General features: G+C 40.6%; 2 long non-coding RNA genes across 6 annotated transcripts in view; one reads left to right on the forward strand and one right to left on the reverse strand.

The window, feature by feature from the left end:
* Positions 1 to 18,056, reverse strand: part of LOC309352216 — a 450,312-nt gene that overhangs the window by 324,331 nt on the left and 107,925 nt on the right. The window lies entirely within an intron of this gene.
* Positions 25 to 17,097, forward strand: LOC309352276. The gene is made up of 2 exons (XR_014161224.1): positions 25 to 102; positions 16,969 to 17,097. It is a non-coding gene; the product is annotated as an uncharacterized lncRNA (long non-coding RNA).

An 18,056-nucleotide genomic window follows, 5' to 3' on the forward strand; every position in this document is an offset into this window, starting at 1 on the left:
CTGATGTACTGTCAGCTGACTTCACAATCTTTGACCCCAGGAGGAGGTGGTCAATACTTTAAGAAGCCAATTTCTTCTCAAGGAGTGACAACCTTCTGATAGGTAAGGCTTATTTGTGAAATTATTTAAATCCTGACTTTTGCCCTTAACAAGGGCCTCCAAGGCAGCTTACAGCTAACATAACAACTCATCAAATAACAACTGAGAATATGGAGAAGAAACGCTAAGTTTTCAGCCTGAGACACAGGAGCCAGCACATTCAAACAACAACAACAGCTACAGCAGGAGAGAGGTTGGTTCTCAGGTGGCTCTGCAGTCCGCAATTATTAAAAAGTCCACTTTTAGAAACCTAGGAAGCTGCCTTATCCTGTCAGACCATTATCTAGCTCCGTGTGACAGACCCTGACTTTCAGGATTTTAGACAGAGGTTTCTCTCAGTCCAACCTGCAGGTGCCAGAGAATGAACCTGGACCTTCTACGTGCAAAGCAGGTTTGCAATCCTTCATCTCTTCCCTCTGATGTTGAATACAGAGGACAGGAAAATTCAGACATGGAAACAGTCCCTCGAACATCTTGGCTCCTTACCCTTGGCTCCAATAACCCACACTTTGAAACGCAGCCACAAAAGAACTAGAAGCCAGCGCAAGATACTCATAAGGCTCACACAAGTTGTATTTCGAAACCTAACTTGTTTACCCTATGGAGAAAACTCAAAGGATTAATCTCTGTGGCATTGCCAGCCCTCCTTTTGAGCAAAGAGCCTTAAAATCAGAAAGAAGAAGTGGGAGGGAGACTGAGAAGGGAGCCGTCGAGGCTATAACAGTCTAATTATTCACTGGTACACATTTAATGAAACATGACTCCGTTTTTCTATCTAGCAGCCTCCTACAATACTGTCTTTCCAGTGCTTTAGTTTGTATAGCTTCTTTAATGAGGAAATGAAGATAGAGGATAAGTTAAGAAGTTAAAGGAAGGAATGGTTGCTTTTATGTTGGGAGAAAATCATTGCTGCTCTGGGAATACTCTAGTGTATAACTTGAAAAATGCTAGTGAACGCCTCTGTTTTATATTTCGGCAAAGCGCTTACCAGTGGATATTGCAACGTGCACATCTTAAAAGAACTACAGGGGCAAATTTATCATCGTCTTAGGGCATGTGAATGACAACAGAATGTTTGTTATTAAGACTTCATCTACTCCTGCTGCTTATTCTTTTTCTAAAGTCATAATCCTCTGTACATGATGTGGTGGTTAACTGCTGTGGAGATGATTGTCAGAATCTGCTGATTATATCTTCAGGTAGGGAATACGAAAAGAAGAGCCAATAGGATTTAAAAATTATACCATGACAAAAATACATATTATAGCACTGTGGTGCCTCTGTATATCTGATTGCAGAGACTTCCCTGCCCTGTTTACTTGCGCTTTGCACCTACCTAGAATAATTCCATTATTTGCAAAGGCACCACCCCATTTATTTGACTGCAGATTGCCAAGGAAAATAGTTCTCTTATCCATTTGCAGAATGTAGAACTATATAGTATCAATATCCATGGTAGTTCTGGTTAAAATAGCCATGATATTTTAAAGTCTATTAACCATCCTGCTGGCATGAATGCATTTTAGTTCATAATGGCAGACAGCTGTACTTCAGTTTTGAATAAGAATGTATTGCTCACTTTTCTTAATGGATAACATGAGGTAAACCAATATAAACAATCTGAGACTTTCTCCTGCAAAATTTTCCTCTGTGGGGCATATCAGGTTGGATTTAAAGCTGAAGTTCATGAGTGCAATATCGTAAGTAGGCCTGCAACTTATGCGGGGGGTTGTGTTCTGTGCCTAAAGCTAGAATTGCGTAGTCAAAACCCATTGGGTTCAATAGTGAGTGAGATTGACAAAGGCATTTTCCCCAGAACCCCGCACACTTTCGGGCCACCTTTTTATTTTTTTGCCACGAATGTAAAACTGAATGACTACAAGTTAAATGTGCACAGGTTGCAGGCTTACTGTACCTCTAATTAATGCAGCCCAAATGGACAGGGATGCATCAGTTCATATTGGTTCCCCAATAGTGTTGTCAGATCTCCAGGGCTGACCTGAAGTATCCAGGTTTTCCCAACCCCTCCAGATAGCAGAGGAGGATTTGAATCTCCAGATGGGTAAAAGGTAAAGGGACACAACCTCTCCAGGGGTGGGGGTGTCTGTTCCCCCAGGTATCACGGGATAACCCCACCACTTGGCCTTCCATCATACATGTCATCACTTTCATCTGTACCACACCGACTTGCATTTATTCGTGCAAGGTTCAATGTTTTTCCATCGAACCTGCTGAGCCACAGATTTTCCAAGAGTTTGGTGTCTCCGCTATGCGAGTGTGACGGGAAAACAGTTGAATCTCTTCCACATATAATGTTCAACTGTCCCTTACATAGCATAGCCAGGACTAAATTCCTGGGTCCTGCTTTACTGCGCTTGGTTGGCAGGCCTGTTGAGTCACATGCCGCACTGCTTTTGCAGGATACAGATCCTTCTGTAACTCTGCAGGTGGCGCGATTCCTGAATGTGGTTATCTCACACACAAAAACCACCAAAAAACAACAACAACAACAAAAACTAATCGGACAGTTATGATGAGAGTGCATGATGGATCTCGTCTCCAGCTCTCCTTTTTCTGTGAACCGTCCCTTGGATCTTTCCGGGCCCCAAGCTGTTATTTGTCACTGCTCAATGTCCCACCCTTGCATCGTGGTGTTCCTCTTCTGTCGTTAGATGTATTGGTTTTTATGCTTCTGTGCTTTCATGTTTGTACATATTTTATGGGCTAATAGCCGTAAATAAATAAATAATAATAATAAAAAGGGACCCCTGACCATTAGGTCCAGTCGTGGCCGACTCTGGGGTTGCGGCGCTCATCTTGCTTTATTGGCTGAGGGAGCTGCCGGTGTACAGTTTCTGGGTCATGTGGCCAGCATGACTAAGTCGCTTCTAGCGAACCAGAGCAGCGCACGGAAACGCCGTTTACCTTCCTGCCGGAATGGTACTTGTTTATCTACTTGCACTTTGATGTGCTTTCGAACTACTATGTTGGCAGGAGCAGGGACTGAGCAATAGGAGCTCACTCCGTCGTGGGGATTTGAACCGCCAACCTTCTGATCAGCAAGCCCTAGGCTTTGTGGTTTAACCCACAGCGCCACCCATGTCCCTCTCCAGATGGGTAAGAGGGCCTTAAAAAGAAATGGCATCATCAGGGACTGCCCCTAGATTTCAAGGTTGGGCCCTGAAATCTTAGGGTCTCGGGTGCACCTGATCTGGCAACCCAAATCACTGAATGGGAACTGATAAGCAGCCAGAATCTGTTTACTTGTTGACTGTAGCATCAAGTGATGACTTCCAAGTATGATCAGGCCACCAAAGATTAATCTTTATGGATAGAACTTCTACATACTGCACTGTTAACTCTAGTTTTCAATGCAGATGTGTCACACATATGCCTGAACATAATGATGTGTTACATAATCAAGAGATAAATTGCAAAGTACATGCATGTTTTGTTGTCTCCATGTGGTGAGCATGAACATGTCTGTGAAAGGCAGTTCCTTTCTCCCAGATCCTTCTGGCACTTTTATGGGTATTAGATGTGGCACAAAACTGTTTAGACAGGCGTGTAGGAAGTTTCCCTTTGGGACAGGCCCTTAAAACTTTCATCACTTTCTTTACTTCCTTTTCCCTCCTCCTAGGTTTCTTGGAAATGCTAGTTCTCAGCATCAGCAACTTGACCAGCCATTTGTCCACTCGTGGCTATCTGCCAAATGAGCATCATTAATTCTGCAAGCTCAGGGGTGCAGAGTTCAGATCTACTGCACCTAAAATGGCAAATTAATCACCCACGTGCCGTAGAACCGATATTAAAACTTTAGCAAGATTGGTTTGGTGATGTGATGCAGGCAAATTGTTCTGGTTTAAACTTAATGGTTTCTGATCAGAACCATTCATGTGTAATATGCATATGCAAACCATCTAATGGGCAGTATTCTTTTAAAACCTCCAGATGATCAAATGCCTTTTAGTCGTACTCTATCCACTTCTATCTTCCTAGCTAATGTAAACCTTCGTTCTCAAAGTCAGGAGTGTAAAGCTTTTCTTTAAGGCAGGAAACCTGTTCTCTAGCACCATGTTTACTATGTTTATTGATCTGAGAGTTAATAGAGCAGTAATCAATATACACATAAAATACAAGACCTTTGAAACCCACATATTCCTGTAATCAGGAATTTTCATCCCCAGTAAAGGAGAATTCCTTGGAAATATAGCTGCCCCATTTATGGCTAAATTTTAGCTCTTTTAGAGTTTCTGAACCTACAGTTTAAAACACACACACACACAAACAAACAAAATAAATAAAAACGAAGTGCTTAAGGTGGCCTATAACAAGGAGTTGTTCTAGTACCTAACATCGAAGGCTAAACAGGGTAAAGAGAGCAGGGAAAGCTAAGAGCAAAAATATTAAAAAGCTTTTCATAAGCTTGTTTGGACCGCAGAACTGACCAGTGCTTGGCCAGACAAGATCAGGGACTGCACAGCTTCTCCCTTACCACACAAACTTTGCTAGCAGTTTGGGTTTGCCAGCAGTTCTCTTAAAAATACCTCTGAGGGGATATTTGCTTAGATCTTATTAGTGACTGGTATCAGCAGCTTCAGCAACAATAGGTGGGCTTTTAAGGGAACAGGATGCAATGCAACCAACATTATGATTCTCGGTGATGGGGAAAGACATAATTTTCTAATGATGCTCATATAACAGCAGACTCATTTCAAAACTGAGTGAGGGGAGTTGGCTCATAGGGTAGCCTTATGACCAGAATTTCCTGGACATATCCAAAATACTGTAGTTGGCAGCAGTGTCCAGGTGAGAATTGTTTAAAAAATGTCCGAAAAAATCCAGATGTATGTTGGTTTTTTATGATTTTGCCCCTGTCCCCAAGCTCTTGGCAACCCTACTATATCTAAACAGTTTTTAGTCATTTGTGTAGTAAAAGTGGTTTGCCATTTTTATAACAGTACAGCATTTGGCACTAATGAATAGCATGATTATTTATTTGTAAGCACAATGCAGGAGGAGAGGAATTTCTTTTTCTTTCTGGATTTGCTTGCTAATGCATTGGTATTAAGTGATCACATTTTGAAATGCTGTATGTCTGAATGCCAGTTGATTATTTTGGAACCCCTCTTCCCCCTCCCAAAGAAATCTGTTCCTAAACAAAATGATCCAGTTCTGTGTTTTGAAAGAAACTATTTACCGTTTCATCAGTTAAGTGTTTGCATCATGCTTTATAAATGTAATGGCTGCCTATTGCCTATATTGTCTTGGTCCAGGCTGACAACAAAAGGATAAATACAGTGCGTACAGCAGGTCCCTCTGGTTATACCATGAACATGACACATGTCATCCTGTGATAAATTGGCTCTGTGTCTGTTCAATTTCAAATCCAAAGCTCTGGAGGCAGAGGTGTTAGGAAGCAGGCATAATTCTGGCGAGCAGAGGCCTCAGATGCACAAAATTAGCGTGCATGGAGCAGATAACAGAGAGCAGGAGCGAGACAGAAAGGAAGTTTGCACAGGTTTGACGACTTCCTGGGGTTTAGGTGGTATTGGCAGATGTTAGGTGTGAAAAAACATCTGTAAGCACGATAATGAATGTTACCAGAATTTGAAGTGACAACTGTATCAAGCACAAATGCTACCTTGTCTCTGCATTTGCATACCAATTAAATAAAAAAAAAACAAATATTGGATTCCAGAATTTGTTTGACAAATAATCTGCTGGGTTTACTCAGTACATCTGGGTCAGGCTTTTTGGCTGCTTGACAGCTGCCGTATCAAAGGAGAATTTAAGCAAAAATATGTATCCAGATTGCTACCAAGTGCTCCACTTTAAATAGACATTAGAGATGGGTCAAATTGGCTAAGAAACATGTGTGGGATCTTTAACCAGGGGGCTCCCAGGCTCTTGATATTACTTGTTTTGCTTTGCATAGATGACATGGCTGGCTCCGAGGTTTCACTCTCAGTCTCTTGGATTAGAATAATGAGGGTACGAGTTCGCTTCAGAATGGCAATGTTAAATTGTTATGGCAGAACATTTTTGGTGCCATTCTTAAACCCCCTTCAGTTAAAAAAAGGAAAATGTTATAAGGTTTTATTTTTTAAAAAATCTTGTACGAAATACAATGTTTCTAGTTTTACTTGGAATGCTCATATATTTATTTATGTCTGGTATAAAGAGTATGGAGCTAGGACTCACGAAACCTAGGTTCACAACCCTATTCAGCCAGCAAAACTCATAGGACAAGCTTTGGGCCAGTCAATTATCTTTCATTGCAACCTACTTCACAGGGTTGTTGTGAGGATGATATTTGGGCAGGGGGGAGAGAGAATTATGGATGTTGCCCTCAGCTCAGAGTCAGGATGGAATATAAATAGTAATAAATAATAAATATGATACATAAAGGTAAAGGGACCCCTGACCATTAAGTCCAGTCGTGGCTGACTCTGGGGTTGCGGCGCTCATCTCGCTTTATTGGCCGAGGGAGCTGCCGGCGTACAGCTTCTGGGTCATGTGACCAGCATGACTAAGCCGCTTCTGGCGAACCAGAGCAGCACACGGAAACACCATTTACCTTCCCGCCGGAGCGGTACCTATTTATCTACTTGCACTTTGACGGACTTTCAAACTGCTAGGTTGCCAGGAGCTGGGACCAAGCAACGGGAGCTCACCCCGTCGCGGGGATTCAAATCGCCGACCTTCTGATTGGCAAGTCCTAGGCTCTGTGGTTTAACCCACAGCACCACCTGCATCCCTCAATAGGATACATAATAAGTACATAAAAATTAATCCCTGAAGTAGGGATCCATCTCTTTTGCTTACTCTGCAAAATACCATAAACACTGATCATAAGGTGGACATAAATGGTAATAATAAAAAAGAATACTTGCACACTTTGTAGATATTTAGACACATCCTTATAGCATTCTCTGGGTGGTTTACAAGTCAAAATCAAAACCATAAAGTACAAAAATACAACAGGAAAATAAAACCCAAGAGTACAGCCACTAATAGAATGAAAGTTCAAACATGTATTTAAGACCAAAACAACAACAACTTAGCCTGGCACTGAAAAGACCACAGGTACTAAATTACCCTTTCTGGGGAGACATTCCATAATGGAGATACCAATATTGAAAGCTGTCCCTCTCAACTAGCCACCTCTGGGTATCATTTAGTGTGGATACCCAGAGAAGGGCCTCAAAAGATCGTAAGGTCTGGGTAGGTAATTGTGGAAGGAGGCAAATCCTCCAGATAATCTGGCCCCAAACCATTTAGGATACAAATGTGTGGGTGATTATAAGCTGGGGAAGCTAACTTTGGGGGGGGGGACTAACGACATTTTTGGCATTCACCCGTGGCCAACCCTCCAGGGCTCACACATCAGAGGTGAGTTTGCACACCCCTTGAACTCACTCTCTCTTGCACACATACACGGAAGACAAATAGGCAAGCACATAGCACTCCCTCCTCAGCTGATCCATACAACTCAGGTATGGAGGGGGTTATTGCTATAGGTGGGGGAGAAATTCAGTTTGCTTCACTTTTTAATGTGAACTTATACTTAGCTTTCACTTCCCAAAACAATATGTGAAAATAAACACTGCTAGACTTCAAAATTCACGCTTCTCTGAATATTGTAATGGCCACCTACAAAAAAAATGCACATGGAAGGGAAAATGTGTATAAAATGCATATATTCAAGAAAGCGACATTCAAAAATACATTATATTTGGGGAAAATGCCTGTGTATAAGTAGGCCAAAAATACGGAGGAATGTTTCTGATAACTTTTTTTAATAAATCACAAACTGATCTAGAAATGTGGTGAAATGAACTTAAGACTGGAAAAGTAAGAAACTGAGAGAGAGAGAAATTGACACATCAGTCTACCCCTAGTTATATTGCATGTATGGAAGTGAGAGCTGGACCATAAAGAAGGCTGATTGCCGAAGAATTGATGCTTTTGAATTATGGTGCTGGAGGAGACTCTTGAGAGTCCCATGGACTGCAAGAAGATCAAACGCATCCATTCTTAAGGAAATCAGCCCTGAGTGCTCACTGGAAGGACAGATCGTGAAACTGAGACTCCAATACTTTGGCCACCTCATGAGAGGAGAAGACTCCCTGGAAAAGACCCTGATGCTGGGAAAGATGGAGGGCACAAGGAGAAGGGGATGACAGAGGACGAGATGGTTGGACAGTGTTCTCGAAGCTACCAGCATGAGTTTGACCAAACTGCGGGAGGTAGTGGAAGACAGGAGTGCCTGGCGTGCTCTGGTCCATGGGGTCACGAAGAGTCGGACATAACTAAACGGCTAAACAACAACAACAAAGTTATATTGCCCACCCTGCTCATCAAATGATCAATCTTATGACCCAGGAAGGGGTGATTTGCATCCCCAGTAGGGTGCTGGCTCTGCCCACTTCAGCACTATGTTTAATGTTTAATATTAATTTACTGTCAGCACTGAAGTCTTGGATGGTTCAGAAAATTTTTCTTGGGAGCCTCAATCAGGCCTGTCAACTGGGGTTAGCTACTCCTGGGCTACAGTCTATGAATTGTGAATGAAGAAGTTAGATGTGGCTACTCTGAAAGCAACAGTCTTGTGTTTCCTCCTGCTCTTTCCCCTGGTGGTGTCTAGTAATAGAAAACATATGGCATCATGTCCCCATGAAGCCATCCTTCCTGCCCCCACAAGGAGTAGTCAGTGAAGTATAGCAGGGGTAGGGAGATGTCACCATCAACCTTTCTGGATTACTAGAGGATGCATGGGGCTGTGTTTTTCAGAGGAAGCAGAAGGCCTTCTGCAACATCTCTTTCCAGCCTCAGTGACACTAGTCTCTTTATTACCCACAATTTAAGAGATATTCTGCATGTGACTGTGGTAAGATATCAAAATATGTACACAAGGTGAATATGGTGCTTTAAGTACTTAAAATGTAAATGAAGGAAATCCTCTCGGATGCATCTGGATGCTTTAGATATGCCTGAGCCCACTTCTTAGAAGAAAGTAGGGCAATTTTTTAAAAAAAAAAAAACAAAAGAGCTCCACATATGCAACAGAGGTTTTCTTGTTTATACAGTGCAGTGCAGTAGGTAACAGCTCACATGTTATGGAGTAGCATGAAAATCACAGTAAAACAAATAGTATGTCAGTGCTGAAATGTATTATAAGCAACTTCGTAACTTGTCGAACTTGAATACCGCTACAGGGTACCTTGAATGTTTGGAGGGAATACATTGTGGATAGGAAACATGTTCTTGCTAGAATAAAGAAATTATTTTGACATACCAGCATTCAGTTTTGCTTTCTATCTTTATGTGCAATGGCAACAATATACTGAAGTCCAATACAATGGAATTTTGGTTTTCAAACTTAATCTGTTCTGGAAGACCGTTCGACTTCTGAAACATTCAAAAACTGAGGTGCAAAGGGCAGCCTGCACATTTACAGTGAAAAGTGAGAAAAATATAGTGGTACCTCAGCGGAAACCATTCGACTTCTGAGGCATGTTCCAAAACAGAAGCATTTACTTCCGGGTTTTCGGCGTTCGAGTTCTGAAATATTCATCAACAGAGACTTTCGAAAACTGAGGTTCCATTGTACTCTGTTATGCTCTTTAGAGCACGAGAACCAATGAGACAGAGCAATCATAATCATATTTAGTCAAAAAGTAAGTTTCACTAAGTTTGGTGGCATATATTCCCATGCAAATGAACACAACTTTGATTTTCAACGAGTTTCAAATGACAACTATAAAATAATAATAATAAAATCTGGAACAAGATGGAAACTGATAAATGTAGGCTTATTAGCCCACACAAAAGAGAGCAAAATCTGGTTCTGGGATTTGTGAGATGGTAGAATTTATCGCTCAAGGGAAGTAGTGGGAAGGAAACCTCTTTGAAAACTGAATGGGACATAGCAGCTGTGATTTTCACTGAAAGGAAACTATCCAGCATCAACAGCAGGACATACGTGATTGGATAGATTTTGCCTATCTTTTAATATCTGTGAATCCGTAATTCATTATCAGCATGCTACACTTTCCTAACCCCCTTTTCTCCTTGCCCCTTACAAAGATTTTGAAGTCTCAACAATTTTCTTAGCGTTTGAAAAGCAAGTCTGTCCTAGAGAGCTCTGCTGTAGCTCAAGATCACTGTTGGCTTTTTATATCTATGGAGAGTGCAATATGCTGAGCTTATTTTATGCTTGCATTATCTTTGCCTGAGTCCACTATCTTTTTAGCCTTTCATTTTCTCCAGTTTTTATTTCCAGGGGTGTAACTAACCAAGCTCAGCAGAGTCATACAGAGAGCTGGGCATACACCTGGGGGAAGAATTCCATTAATAGCTGTTCAAATGTTTAAATGCATTTGCTTTGAGCTTCACCATGCCTCTCCTGTATTCATGTATGTTTTAAAGCATTTGTGATCAAACTGGATAAGCAGAAACAGAATGTTAAATTCACACGCGTCAGTGTCGCTGATAGATTTATTTTATATATTAATTCAATTCATATCTTGAATTGTAAATACCCAGCGCAACATTCATAAATACTGTAGAAAAACCAAACGTTTTCGGAGTCAAGGGTACCGCCCATTCCACAGCCCCCGCTGCAGGCCAGGAAAGTAGGGCAGAATTTATTTATTTATTTTTTGCAATACTCTTGTGGGGAGGGGAGATTCCAAAAAAGAAAGAAAGAAAGGAAAATGGATGGGGAGTGGGGAAGGCTTATCAGTGCTTCTGGTTTAAAGATTTCTTCTTCCTAACTAGCAGCTTGGCCATTGCTTGTATTGGTGGAGCTGCAGTCAGCAGCCCAGCAGGCTCCTGTCCTTCCCTTCCCCCCAGTGCTCCTAGGCTGCCATCTTCTCTCCTTCCCTTCCAACAATGCCTCTGGAATGATGCCACATCCTGACATGGCACCATTCACCCAGAGGCACCGAGGGCAATAGCAGCCTGCTGGGCTGCTAATTACAGCATTGCCATGGCAAGCGGCAGCAAAGCTGCTACTTAGAAGAAACCAGCTACAATGCCGCTACTTTGATAGCTGCAAATACATGGGATGGGTAAATGTGTCAGTTGCAGAGCCACCTAGTTTCTCATTTTTCCAATCTTAGGTTTTGCCACCTTTTTCAAAACTTTGCTTGAATTTCATCATGCATCTTTCCAAATACACACTTTTTTTGCATTTTGTATGGTATATTCATAAATACGTGTATTTTAATGCACACCTTCCCCTAAAATAAGCGTTTTTGTTCCCCTTTTGTAGGTGGGAGATATCAGTCAACCTGTTTTATTACGGTCATAAACGAGCAGTTTTGTAGATGGAGATAGATAGGGATGGGACAGAAATTCAATATGGTTCATATTGAAAGCCAAATATATCAAATTTGCACTTTCCAAAATGATATGAGAACTGAAAAATAGCCATCCTTCAAAATTCACAAGGATTCAGATTTAGCAATACACTTCTCCAACCAATGTTTACATATATTAGCAAGTAGAAGTAGCAATTATGGGTACAACACAGAAGCTAAATCTAGGACAGCAAAGCCTGTTCAAACTCCCTTCTCACTATACTCAAAGTTTGTTTTCAGCTGCCAACTGCTCACCCCAGTGTCACCCCCTGCTCACTCTACTCAAACCTCTACCATTGTTTAGAATTGCCACTCCTTTGTCAATCCAAGGTCCAATCAGTGATTATTCCCATTTCAGAAGAAACACAGTTCTTTGGAATTTCTGTTCACTGTTGTTTTATTTTGAGCATTTGTACCCTGCTCTTCAACCAAAAAGGCTCCCAGAGGGGCTTACAATCATTCAGTCAAAATGAGACAGCAGGCTTACAATCTTCCCTCTAACCTGAACCATTTAAAGTATGTCTAAGGGAAACACAGCATGCCTAAAGATGTTTTCATGCATGTTTTATCATTGCTTCTTTAGTGAAACCATCACTCGAAGGTCATATTGGTGCATGTACCACCAAAAGTCTGACAGTCATCAGCTTTGTTTCAACTTCCTTTTTTGAAATTTCTGTACTAGCAGTATGAAGGTCATTTAGATGTTTCACAAGATGATTCCCTTGACATTAGGAAGAGCTTCTTAAAATGTCTGCCTTTTGAAAAGTTTTATTTTCCCCATGATTAAATGTTATGCTACAGTTACTTGTGGATATCAAATAATTTCAAGCATAGTGGGATACAAAAATAAAATAGCAGCTTTCTAAAACCACAAAAAGACAGCCAAACAGACAAGATGCTTATCCTAAATAGCACAAAACATGCATAAAACTTATTTTTTAAAGAATAGCTAGTAATAGCTGGTATTTGAATCTTATTTCAGAACATCTGAGCTACCTTCATTCTCCCCATTAAGTCCTCATTTATTTCAATGCACATTCAATTCACTCTGCACTTCAAATTTAGTCATGTAATTAGTTGAACTATAGACATGTCTACTAATTTCGACTGGTTTGTCAGTAAACATGAAGGTCCATGGTCTTTTAAAAGAACATTGTATTTTTTCTGATACACTTCTGTGTACACAGGTGTATGTAGCATGTTATCTTCATAGCTTCACCAAAGTGTTGCAAGAATACATTCATTAATATATATGAAGTTTCGGGATGCTGTAGTGATGGGGTCTAAATAGATCTAAGATGTGGTAGATAAATATTTCTGGAATGTAATGACTGAAATAAATAATTCAGTGTACAAAATTGCACCAAAGTCCCAGAATTATATTTAGTTACTGATATTTTCCAAGTTTCCCATTTAGTATTTGACATCTGGAAAAGAAATGGATTAGGTAAAACCCCTACTAGATACTTTCACATCAGAATCAGGATTAATAAATAGTATTTTAGTTAAAGGCAAGGTCACCTTCAGTCCTCCTGTCTATTATAGTTCTAAACCTATCTAAAAAGTGTGCATTGAAGGCAAGATTTTTATTGGATACCACTTTGGATTCCACATTGGCCAATGGAGAGGAGCCACTTTGCTTTGAGGTGAGAGCAAAGTCTAGCTCTTGGAAACCTGAGACTTTGTGTATTTCCGTTGCGTAACTTAGGGAAACAGTTGAGGGAAAGTCACCAAGCCCTATGGAGGACTCTTGGGGCAACAGGGCTTTGTACTGTCTTTTCCACCAGCCATTTTCAGGGCTGAAAACTTCTCTCTACCCTACACAAAAGAATTGAGGCCTCAGTGTGTACAGAATCATGCTTTGTATATTGCTGTCCTAAAAGAGCCCATCCCAAAAATGACATAGTCATGATAAATGCTGGCTGGATAAAGGTCTTTCCAAATCTAGAAGTGAGATGTGCTTCATTATGGGAATCTTTATGACACTCCTTTCTGTGAGTCACAACTTCTCGCTTTATTCCCAGGATATAAAAGCTTGGAGATTATATATGACATCATGGGAAGGGTGTTTCTAGGACTAAGGTGAAACTGTGGAGCTCCCTGGTTATTTTTGCTATTGGATGCTGCATGTTGCTTAAGTAATTTTGTTATATTTGCTGCATGTTGCTTAAGTAATTTTGTTATATTTATTTCAACGTGGGGTTTTTTGGATGTTGTTATATTTGCTATTGTTTTGTTATATTATGGAAATTGTTTTTGTATTTGAAATGCATTCCTGTTTACTTTCTTGTAAGCCACTTTGAGCATGGTGTGAGTGGGTGTTTGTGCATGTGTGGGTGGAAAAGTGGCGTACCAGTAAAATGAATGAATGGAGGTTAAACATACTCCATGAATTTGTCACATCCTCTTTTCAAACTACTCAAGTTGGGCATATGCGCATACTGCAGCTTGCAGACTTAACATATAGAATAAAGGAACAAAAAGAACATAAATTTAGAGAAGATTGGAAAACGTTTATTGAATATATGGGGGGAAATTGTGTACACTTGAAAACGTTGGCAGCATTAAGATAAATTCAACAGTGTAAGTAAGTTCTGATGGATGTGATAATGGAATACTGAATGGTTCGGTTTTTGTAAAATATGCAGGGATTTATGATATGCAAAATGAACCATGGAAAGAGAAGAAGGGAAGTAATTGATGTTTTAAGGACGTTTAAATAAGTATTCTAAATTGTAAAACAAAAAAATTAATAAAAATTATATTAAATAAATAAGAGAGAAAATAATTAACAGGGAGGGAGTTGATGGCCGTTACTACATCTTGTGACATTCCTCAGTTTAAATAAGCACTGTATAAAGTAGTTTTGTCAGTTGTCTCCCCAGGCTTACAACGTTGGCTCCAGGGACTACTACTATTATGATGAGGGGAGATGAACCTCTGTCCACTTTCTCTACACTGGACATAATTTTACCTCTATCATGTCTCCCCTTTGTCAGCCTTCTTATAAACTAGTAACCTTTCCCCATAAAAGAGTTGTTCCAGCCATGTAAGTATTTCGGCTGCATTTTACAGAACCTTTTCCAGCGCTATAATATCCTTTGTGGGGTGAGATGACCAGATGACCACTGTACACAGTAGTCCAAGTGTGATCTCACCATATATTTTTTATAAAAGCTTTGTAATATCCACACTCTAAAGGTGTCATCCACCAACCTTTCTGCCACTCTCAGTTTCTCCAGGCCAGCGACCTTGGCCTGAATAAATTCATACTCTGTGGGCCAGGAACTCATAGCACAATGCACACACCCATACTCGCAACTTCTGCCCAGCAGGCAGATAGTCATGCATGCAGCCAGTGGATGACAATGAATGGAATTGTGAGTATTTGATTCACAGCAGAATGTGTCTAATACTGTCTGCCATAATTCAAGCAAATTTACATGAATAAATTGGAGAAAGCCAGTATGGTAGTAGGAATAAAGCTGACTAATTATGTTTAAATTCAAATAATCTGTTTAAGGGTCAACCCCCCAAATTAGTAGAGTTTTCTATATTGCTATTATAAAGCATAGAGATGGAGTGTCTCAACTAAATTAAATTTTTAAGCTGCCTCAAGAAAGAAGTAAAAAGATTTAAATTGTTGCTGCAGGGAAATTTAAGCCTGACACATAAAATGGCAAAGTGATAATAAACAGCCTGAGATACAGAACTTCAGATGCTATTTGTAATTCTCTATTCCTGCTTCCGCGCAATTTTCTTGATTCTTTGTTTTGAAGGTAGAATTCATAAGAAAACAATTATACATTGCGCGAACACCTTGAATGTATAGTCTTCTCATGTTTCATACTAGTGTGAAAATTCTCCCATGTAGTTTAGCTGTATAAAATGGGTAGCATTCATTTCAGTATTTAATATAATCCCTGATTGACATCTTATCTCCCTACCCTGAACAAACCCATCGGCAATCCCAAAAAACTGTAACACACCAAATTTTCACATAATCTCAAATGTGACATCAATCTGGGAAGGATTTCAGACAACCCATATGTGGGAAAAGATTAGTGCATGGGTTGGGTACATTGCATTGCGAGGAAAGCAATGGGCAGCCTAACACCTGCCCTCCATAGCCTGAAAAAAAAAGCCCTTAGTCCCTGTAGCTGCCCCAGAGGAGGAGGAAGGCAAAGTGAATGGGATAGAGGGACTGCCTAATATAGTATAAATACATGCAAGCTTGAATAGGGTCATGATGTCCTCTGGTCCCTCTGCAAGACATCAATCACAAGCTAACGCTGCTCAATAACTAACTCTGCTCACCAACTTATAATGCACATTACTAAACATGCACAGTGTCCTTGTCATAATTCTGTGGTCTAACTCTGTCTCCCTGAATAGCTTCCCAGTTTACTAACAAATTTAAGGTGAAGACATATTGTTTTGTTTTGTTTACCTGTCAGGAGAAAGAAGCCATAAAAAGAAACAGTTCACTTTAGTGGATGTGCATGTGTTTCTATGAGGTGAGACTTACAGCAACAACCTATGGCTAACAGAACTGAACTGTCAAACAGGGCAATGCAATTGCTTATGTGTATTTCTGAAAGCCTGGGCCACTCCTACTCTCAACATGACTGGTTGTCAAAGCCCCCAAGCCACAAATCATAACCCAGAGCTCAAGAGCCTATGACAGTAGCCCAAACTCTGACAATACTATGCGATTAGCTATCATGTATTAAATCAAACACAGGACTCAGGATCCTGGTCCAGACTCAAGCTCAGGCAAACACAGAGCACTGCATACGTAACAATTAGTCAGCTGTAACTAGTGACTATGTTGGGGTGAAAGTCTTGCTACATGGTGTTTATGGGCAAGTAAACCACCAGCATAGTACAGAATGGCAGGGAGCAATGGCTTGATTTCCTTGGCAATGGAAACCTGTTTTCTCTCTCTCTCTCTCTCTCTCTCTCTCTCTCTCTCTCTCTCTCTCTCTCTCTCTCACACACACACACACACACACACACACACACACACACCCTTCAGAGTGAGAGTAGCACAAGGGAAAACCACACATTTGTTCTCAGCTATTTTGTCAGTTGGCCAAATCTGGCTATCTATGGAGAGCTACAACATCATCACATTCACTGCATGGTCCCTGATTGGCTGGGATCATACAGTGAAAAAACAAGCCTTGAAAATGATGCAAAAACAGCAGTATGTAAAAGCTCTGAACAACCACAGACACCCTTACAAAAATTATGTGAACATTTGGTACTAGGAGATTTGGAAGAGAAACCATGAGCATTCTAAGGTGGGGATCACTAAATGCTCTGCTGACATCAGCATATAAATGTGTGCAGTGCAGGATTAGATTGTTCCTATCTGTCACACACCAATTAAAATATTAAGCAGACTTCTAGAAGTGCTTACAAAAAGAGGCTCTGAATATTATTATTTTTTCCTTTTCAAAGAGTTGAGTCTTAAAGGATTCTTTTTTTTTTAAAGCAAGTTACATGCAAGCAAAGAGGAGGATTTACAACAGAAGCTGAGTGGCAACCTCACCAATCCCCTGAAGTCATTCTGCAATGGAAATGTCTGGCTCAAGCATCTTTCATAAAACCCACTTTTACTGTATTTTTTTTTTTTACATTTGTATCCCACCTTTCCTCCAAGGAGCTCAGGGTGATGTACATGTTCGCCTTCTCCCCATTTTATCCCCGTAACAACCTTTGAGGTAGATTAGGCTATGAGACAGTGACTGACCCAAGGTCACCTAGGGAGCTTCATGGCTGAATGGGGCTTGGAACTCGTTTCCCTAGTCTTAGTCAAACATTTAAGCAAGAAATTATCACCTTTCAGATCAAGGTTTTATTTCTCAGACCAGACTATTAGGATTCAGCCAGTAGCCAAAATACAGAGTTAAGTATTCTGGTTAAAAGTGAAATAAATAAATTAAGGTCTTATGTATATAATAAAGGTTCATAAATGTACCAAGCAATCACGTACATGGGTATATAGGCCACATGTCTGAAGCAGCCATGCAGCCATGGAGCCATTTTGACTCCCAGGCTGACCAGGTTTTTTCTCTGCAAAGTCAAATGGAGGAGCCTCCCCATTGTCTTTTCCTTCACAAATCCTGTCTTAAGGGTAAATCCATGTATGAATAGGGTGAGCCTGTGATCTGCCTCAGGAACTAAGTATTTATCATTATAAAAGACTGGCCAGGCTCCCCAGGGTATCATTCCAGTAAGCATTAACAGGTAACTTGCCAGACAGGAGGTAAACAACCCACTCAGATTTCTGCTTTAGCCCGTCCTTTCTGTGATGTAGGTTTGATGTATCTGGGGTGGTGGTCTTGATGTAGGTATGATGTTTCTGCAGGTGGGCTTGAACTCCAGGGCTGGCAATTTAAAATGTCTATATAAGGGCGGACACACCTTGGTTCTGGGTCCTCCTCCTTCTCCTGCGTGTGAAGGGGTCACCCTGTTGCAACAGTTCAATAAAGATCAGGCTTACAAGCTGCTTTGCTTCTCAATATTCTCTGGTTGGCCTCTGGTTTTTTCCTCCGACTGATGGAGAACTTTCAAAGGACT

The sequence above is a fragment of the Podarcis erhardii genome, assembly GCF_964252035.2.
Source record: "Podarcis erhardii genome assembly, chromosome: 11".
NCBI lineage: Eukaryota > Metazoa > Chordata > Lepidosauria > Squamata > Lacertidae > Podarcis > Podarcis erhardii.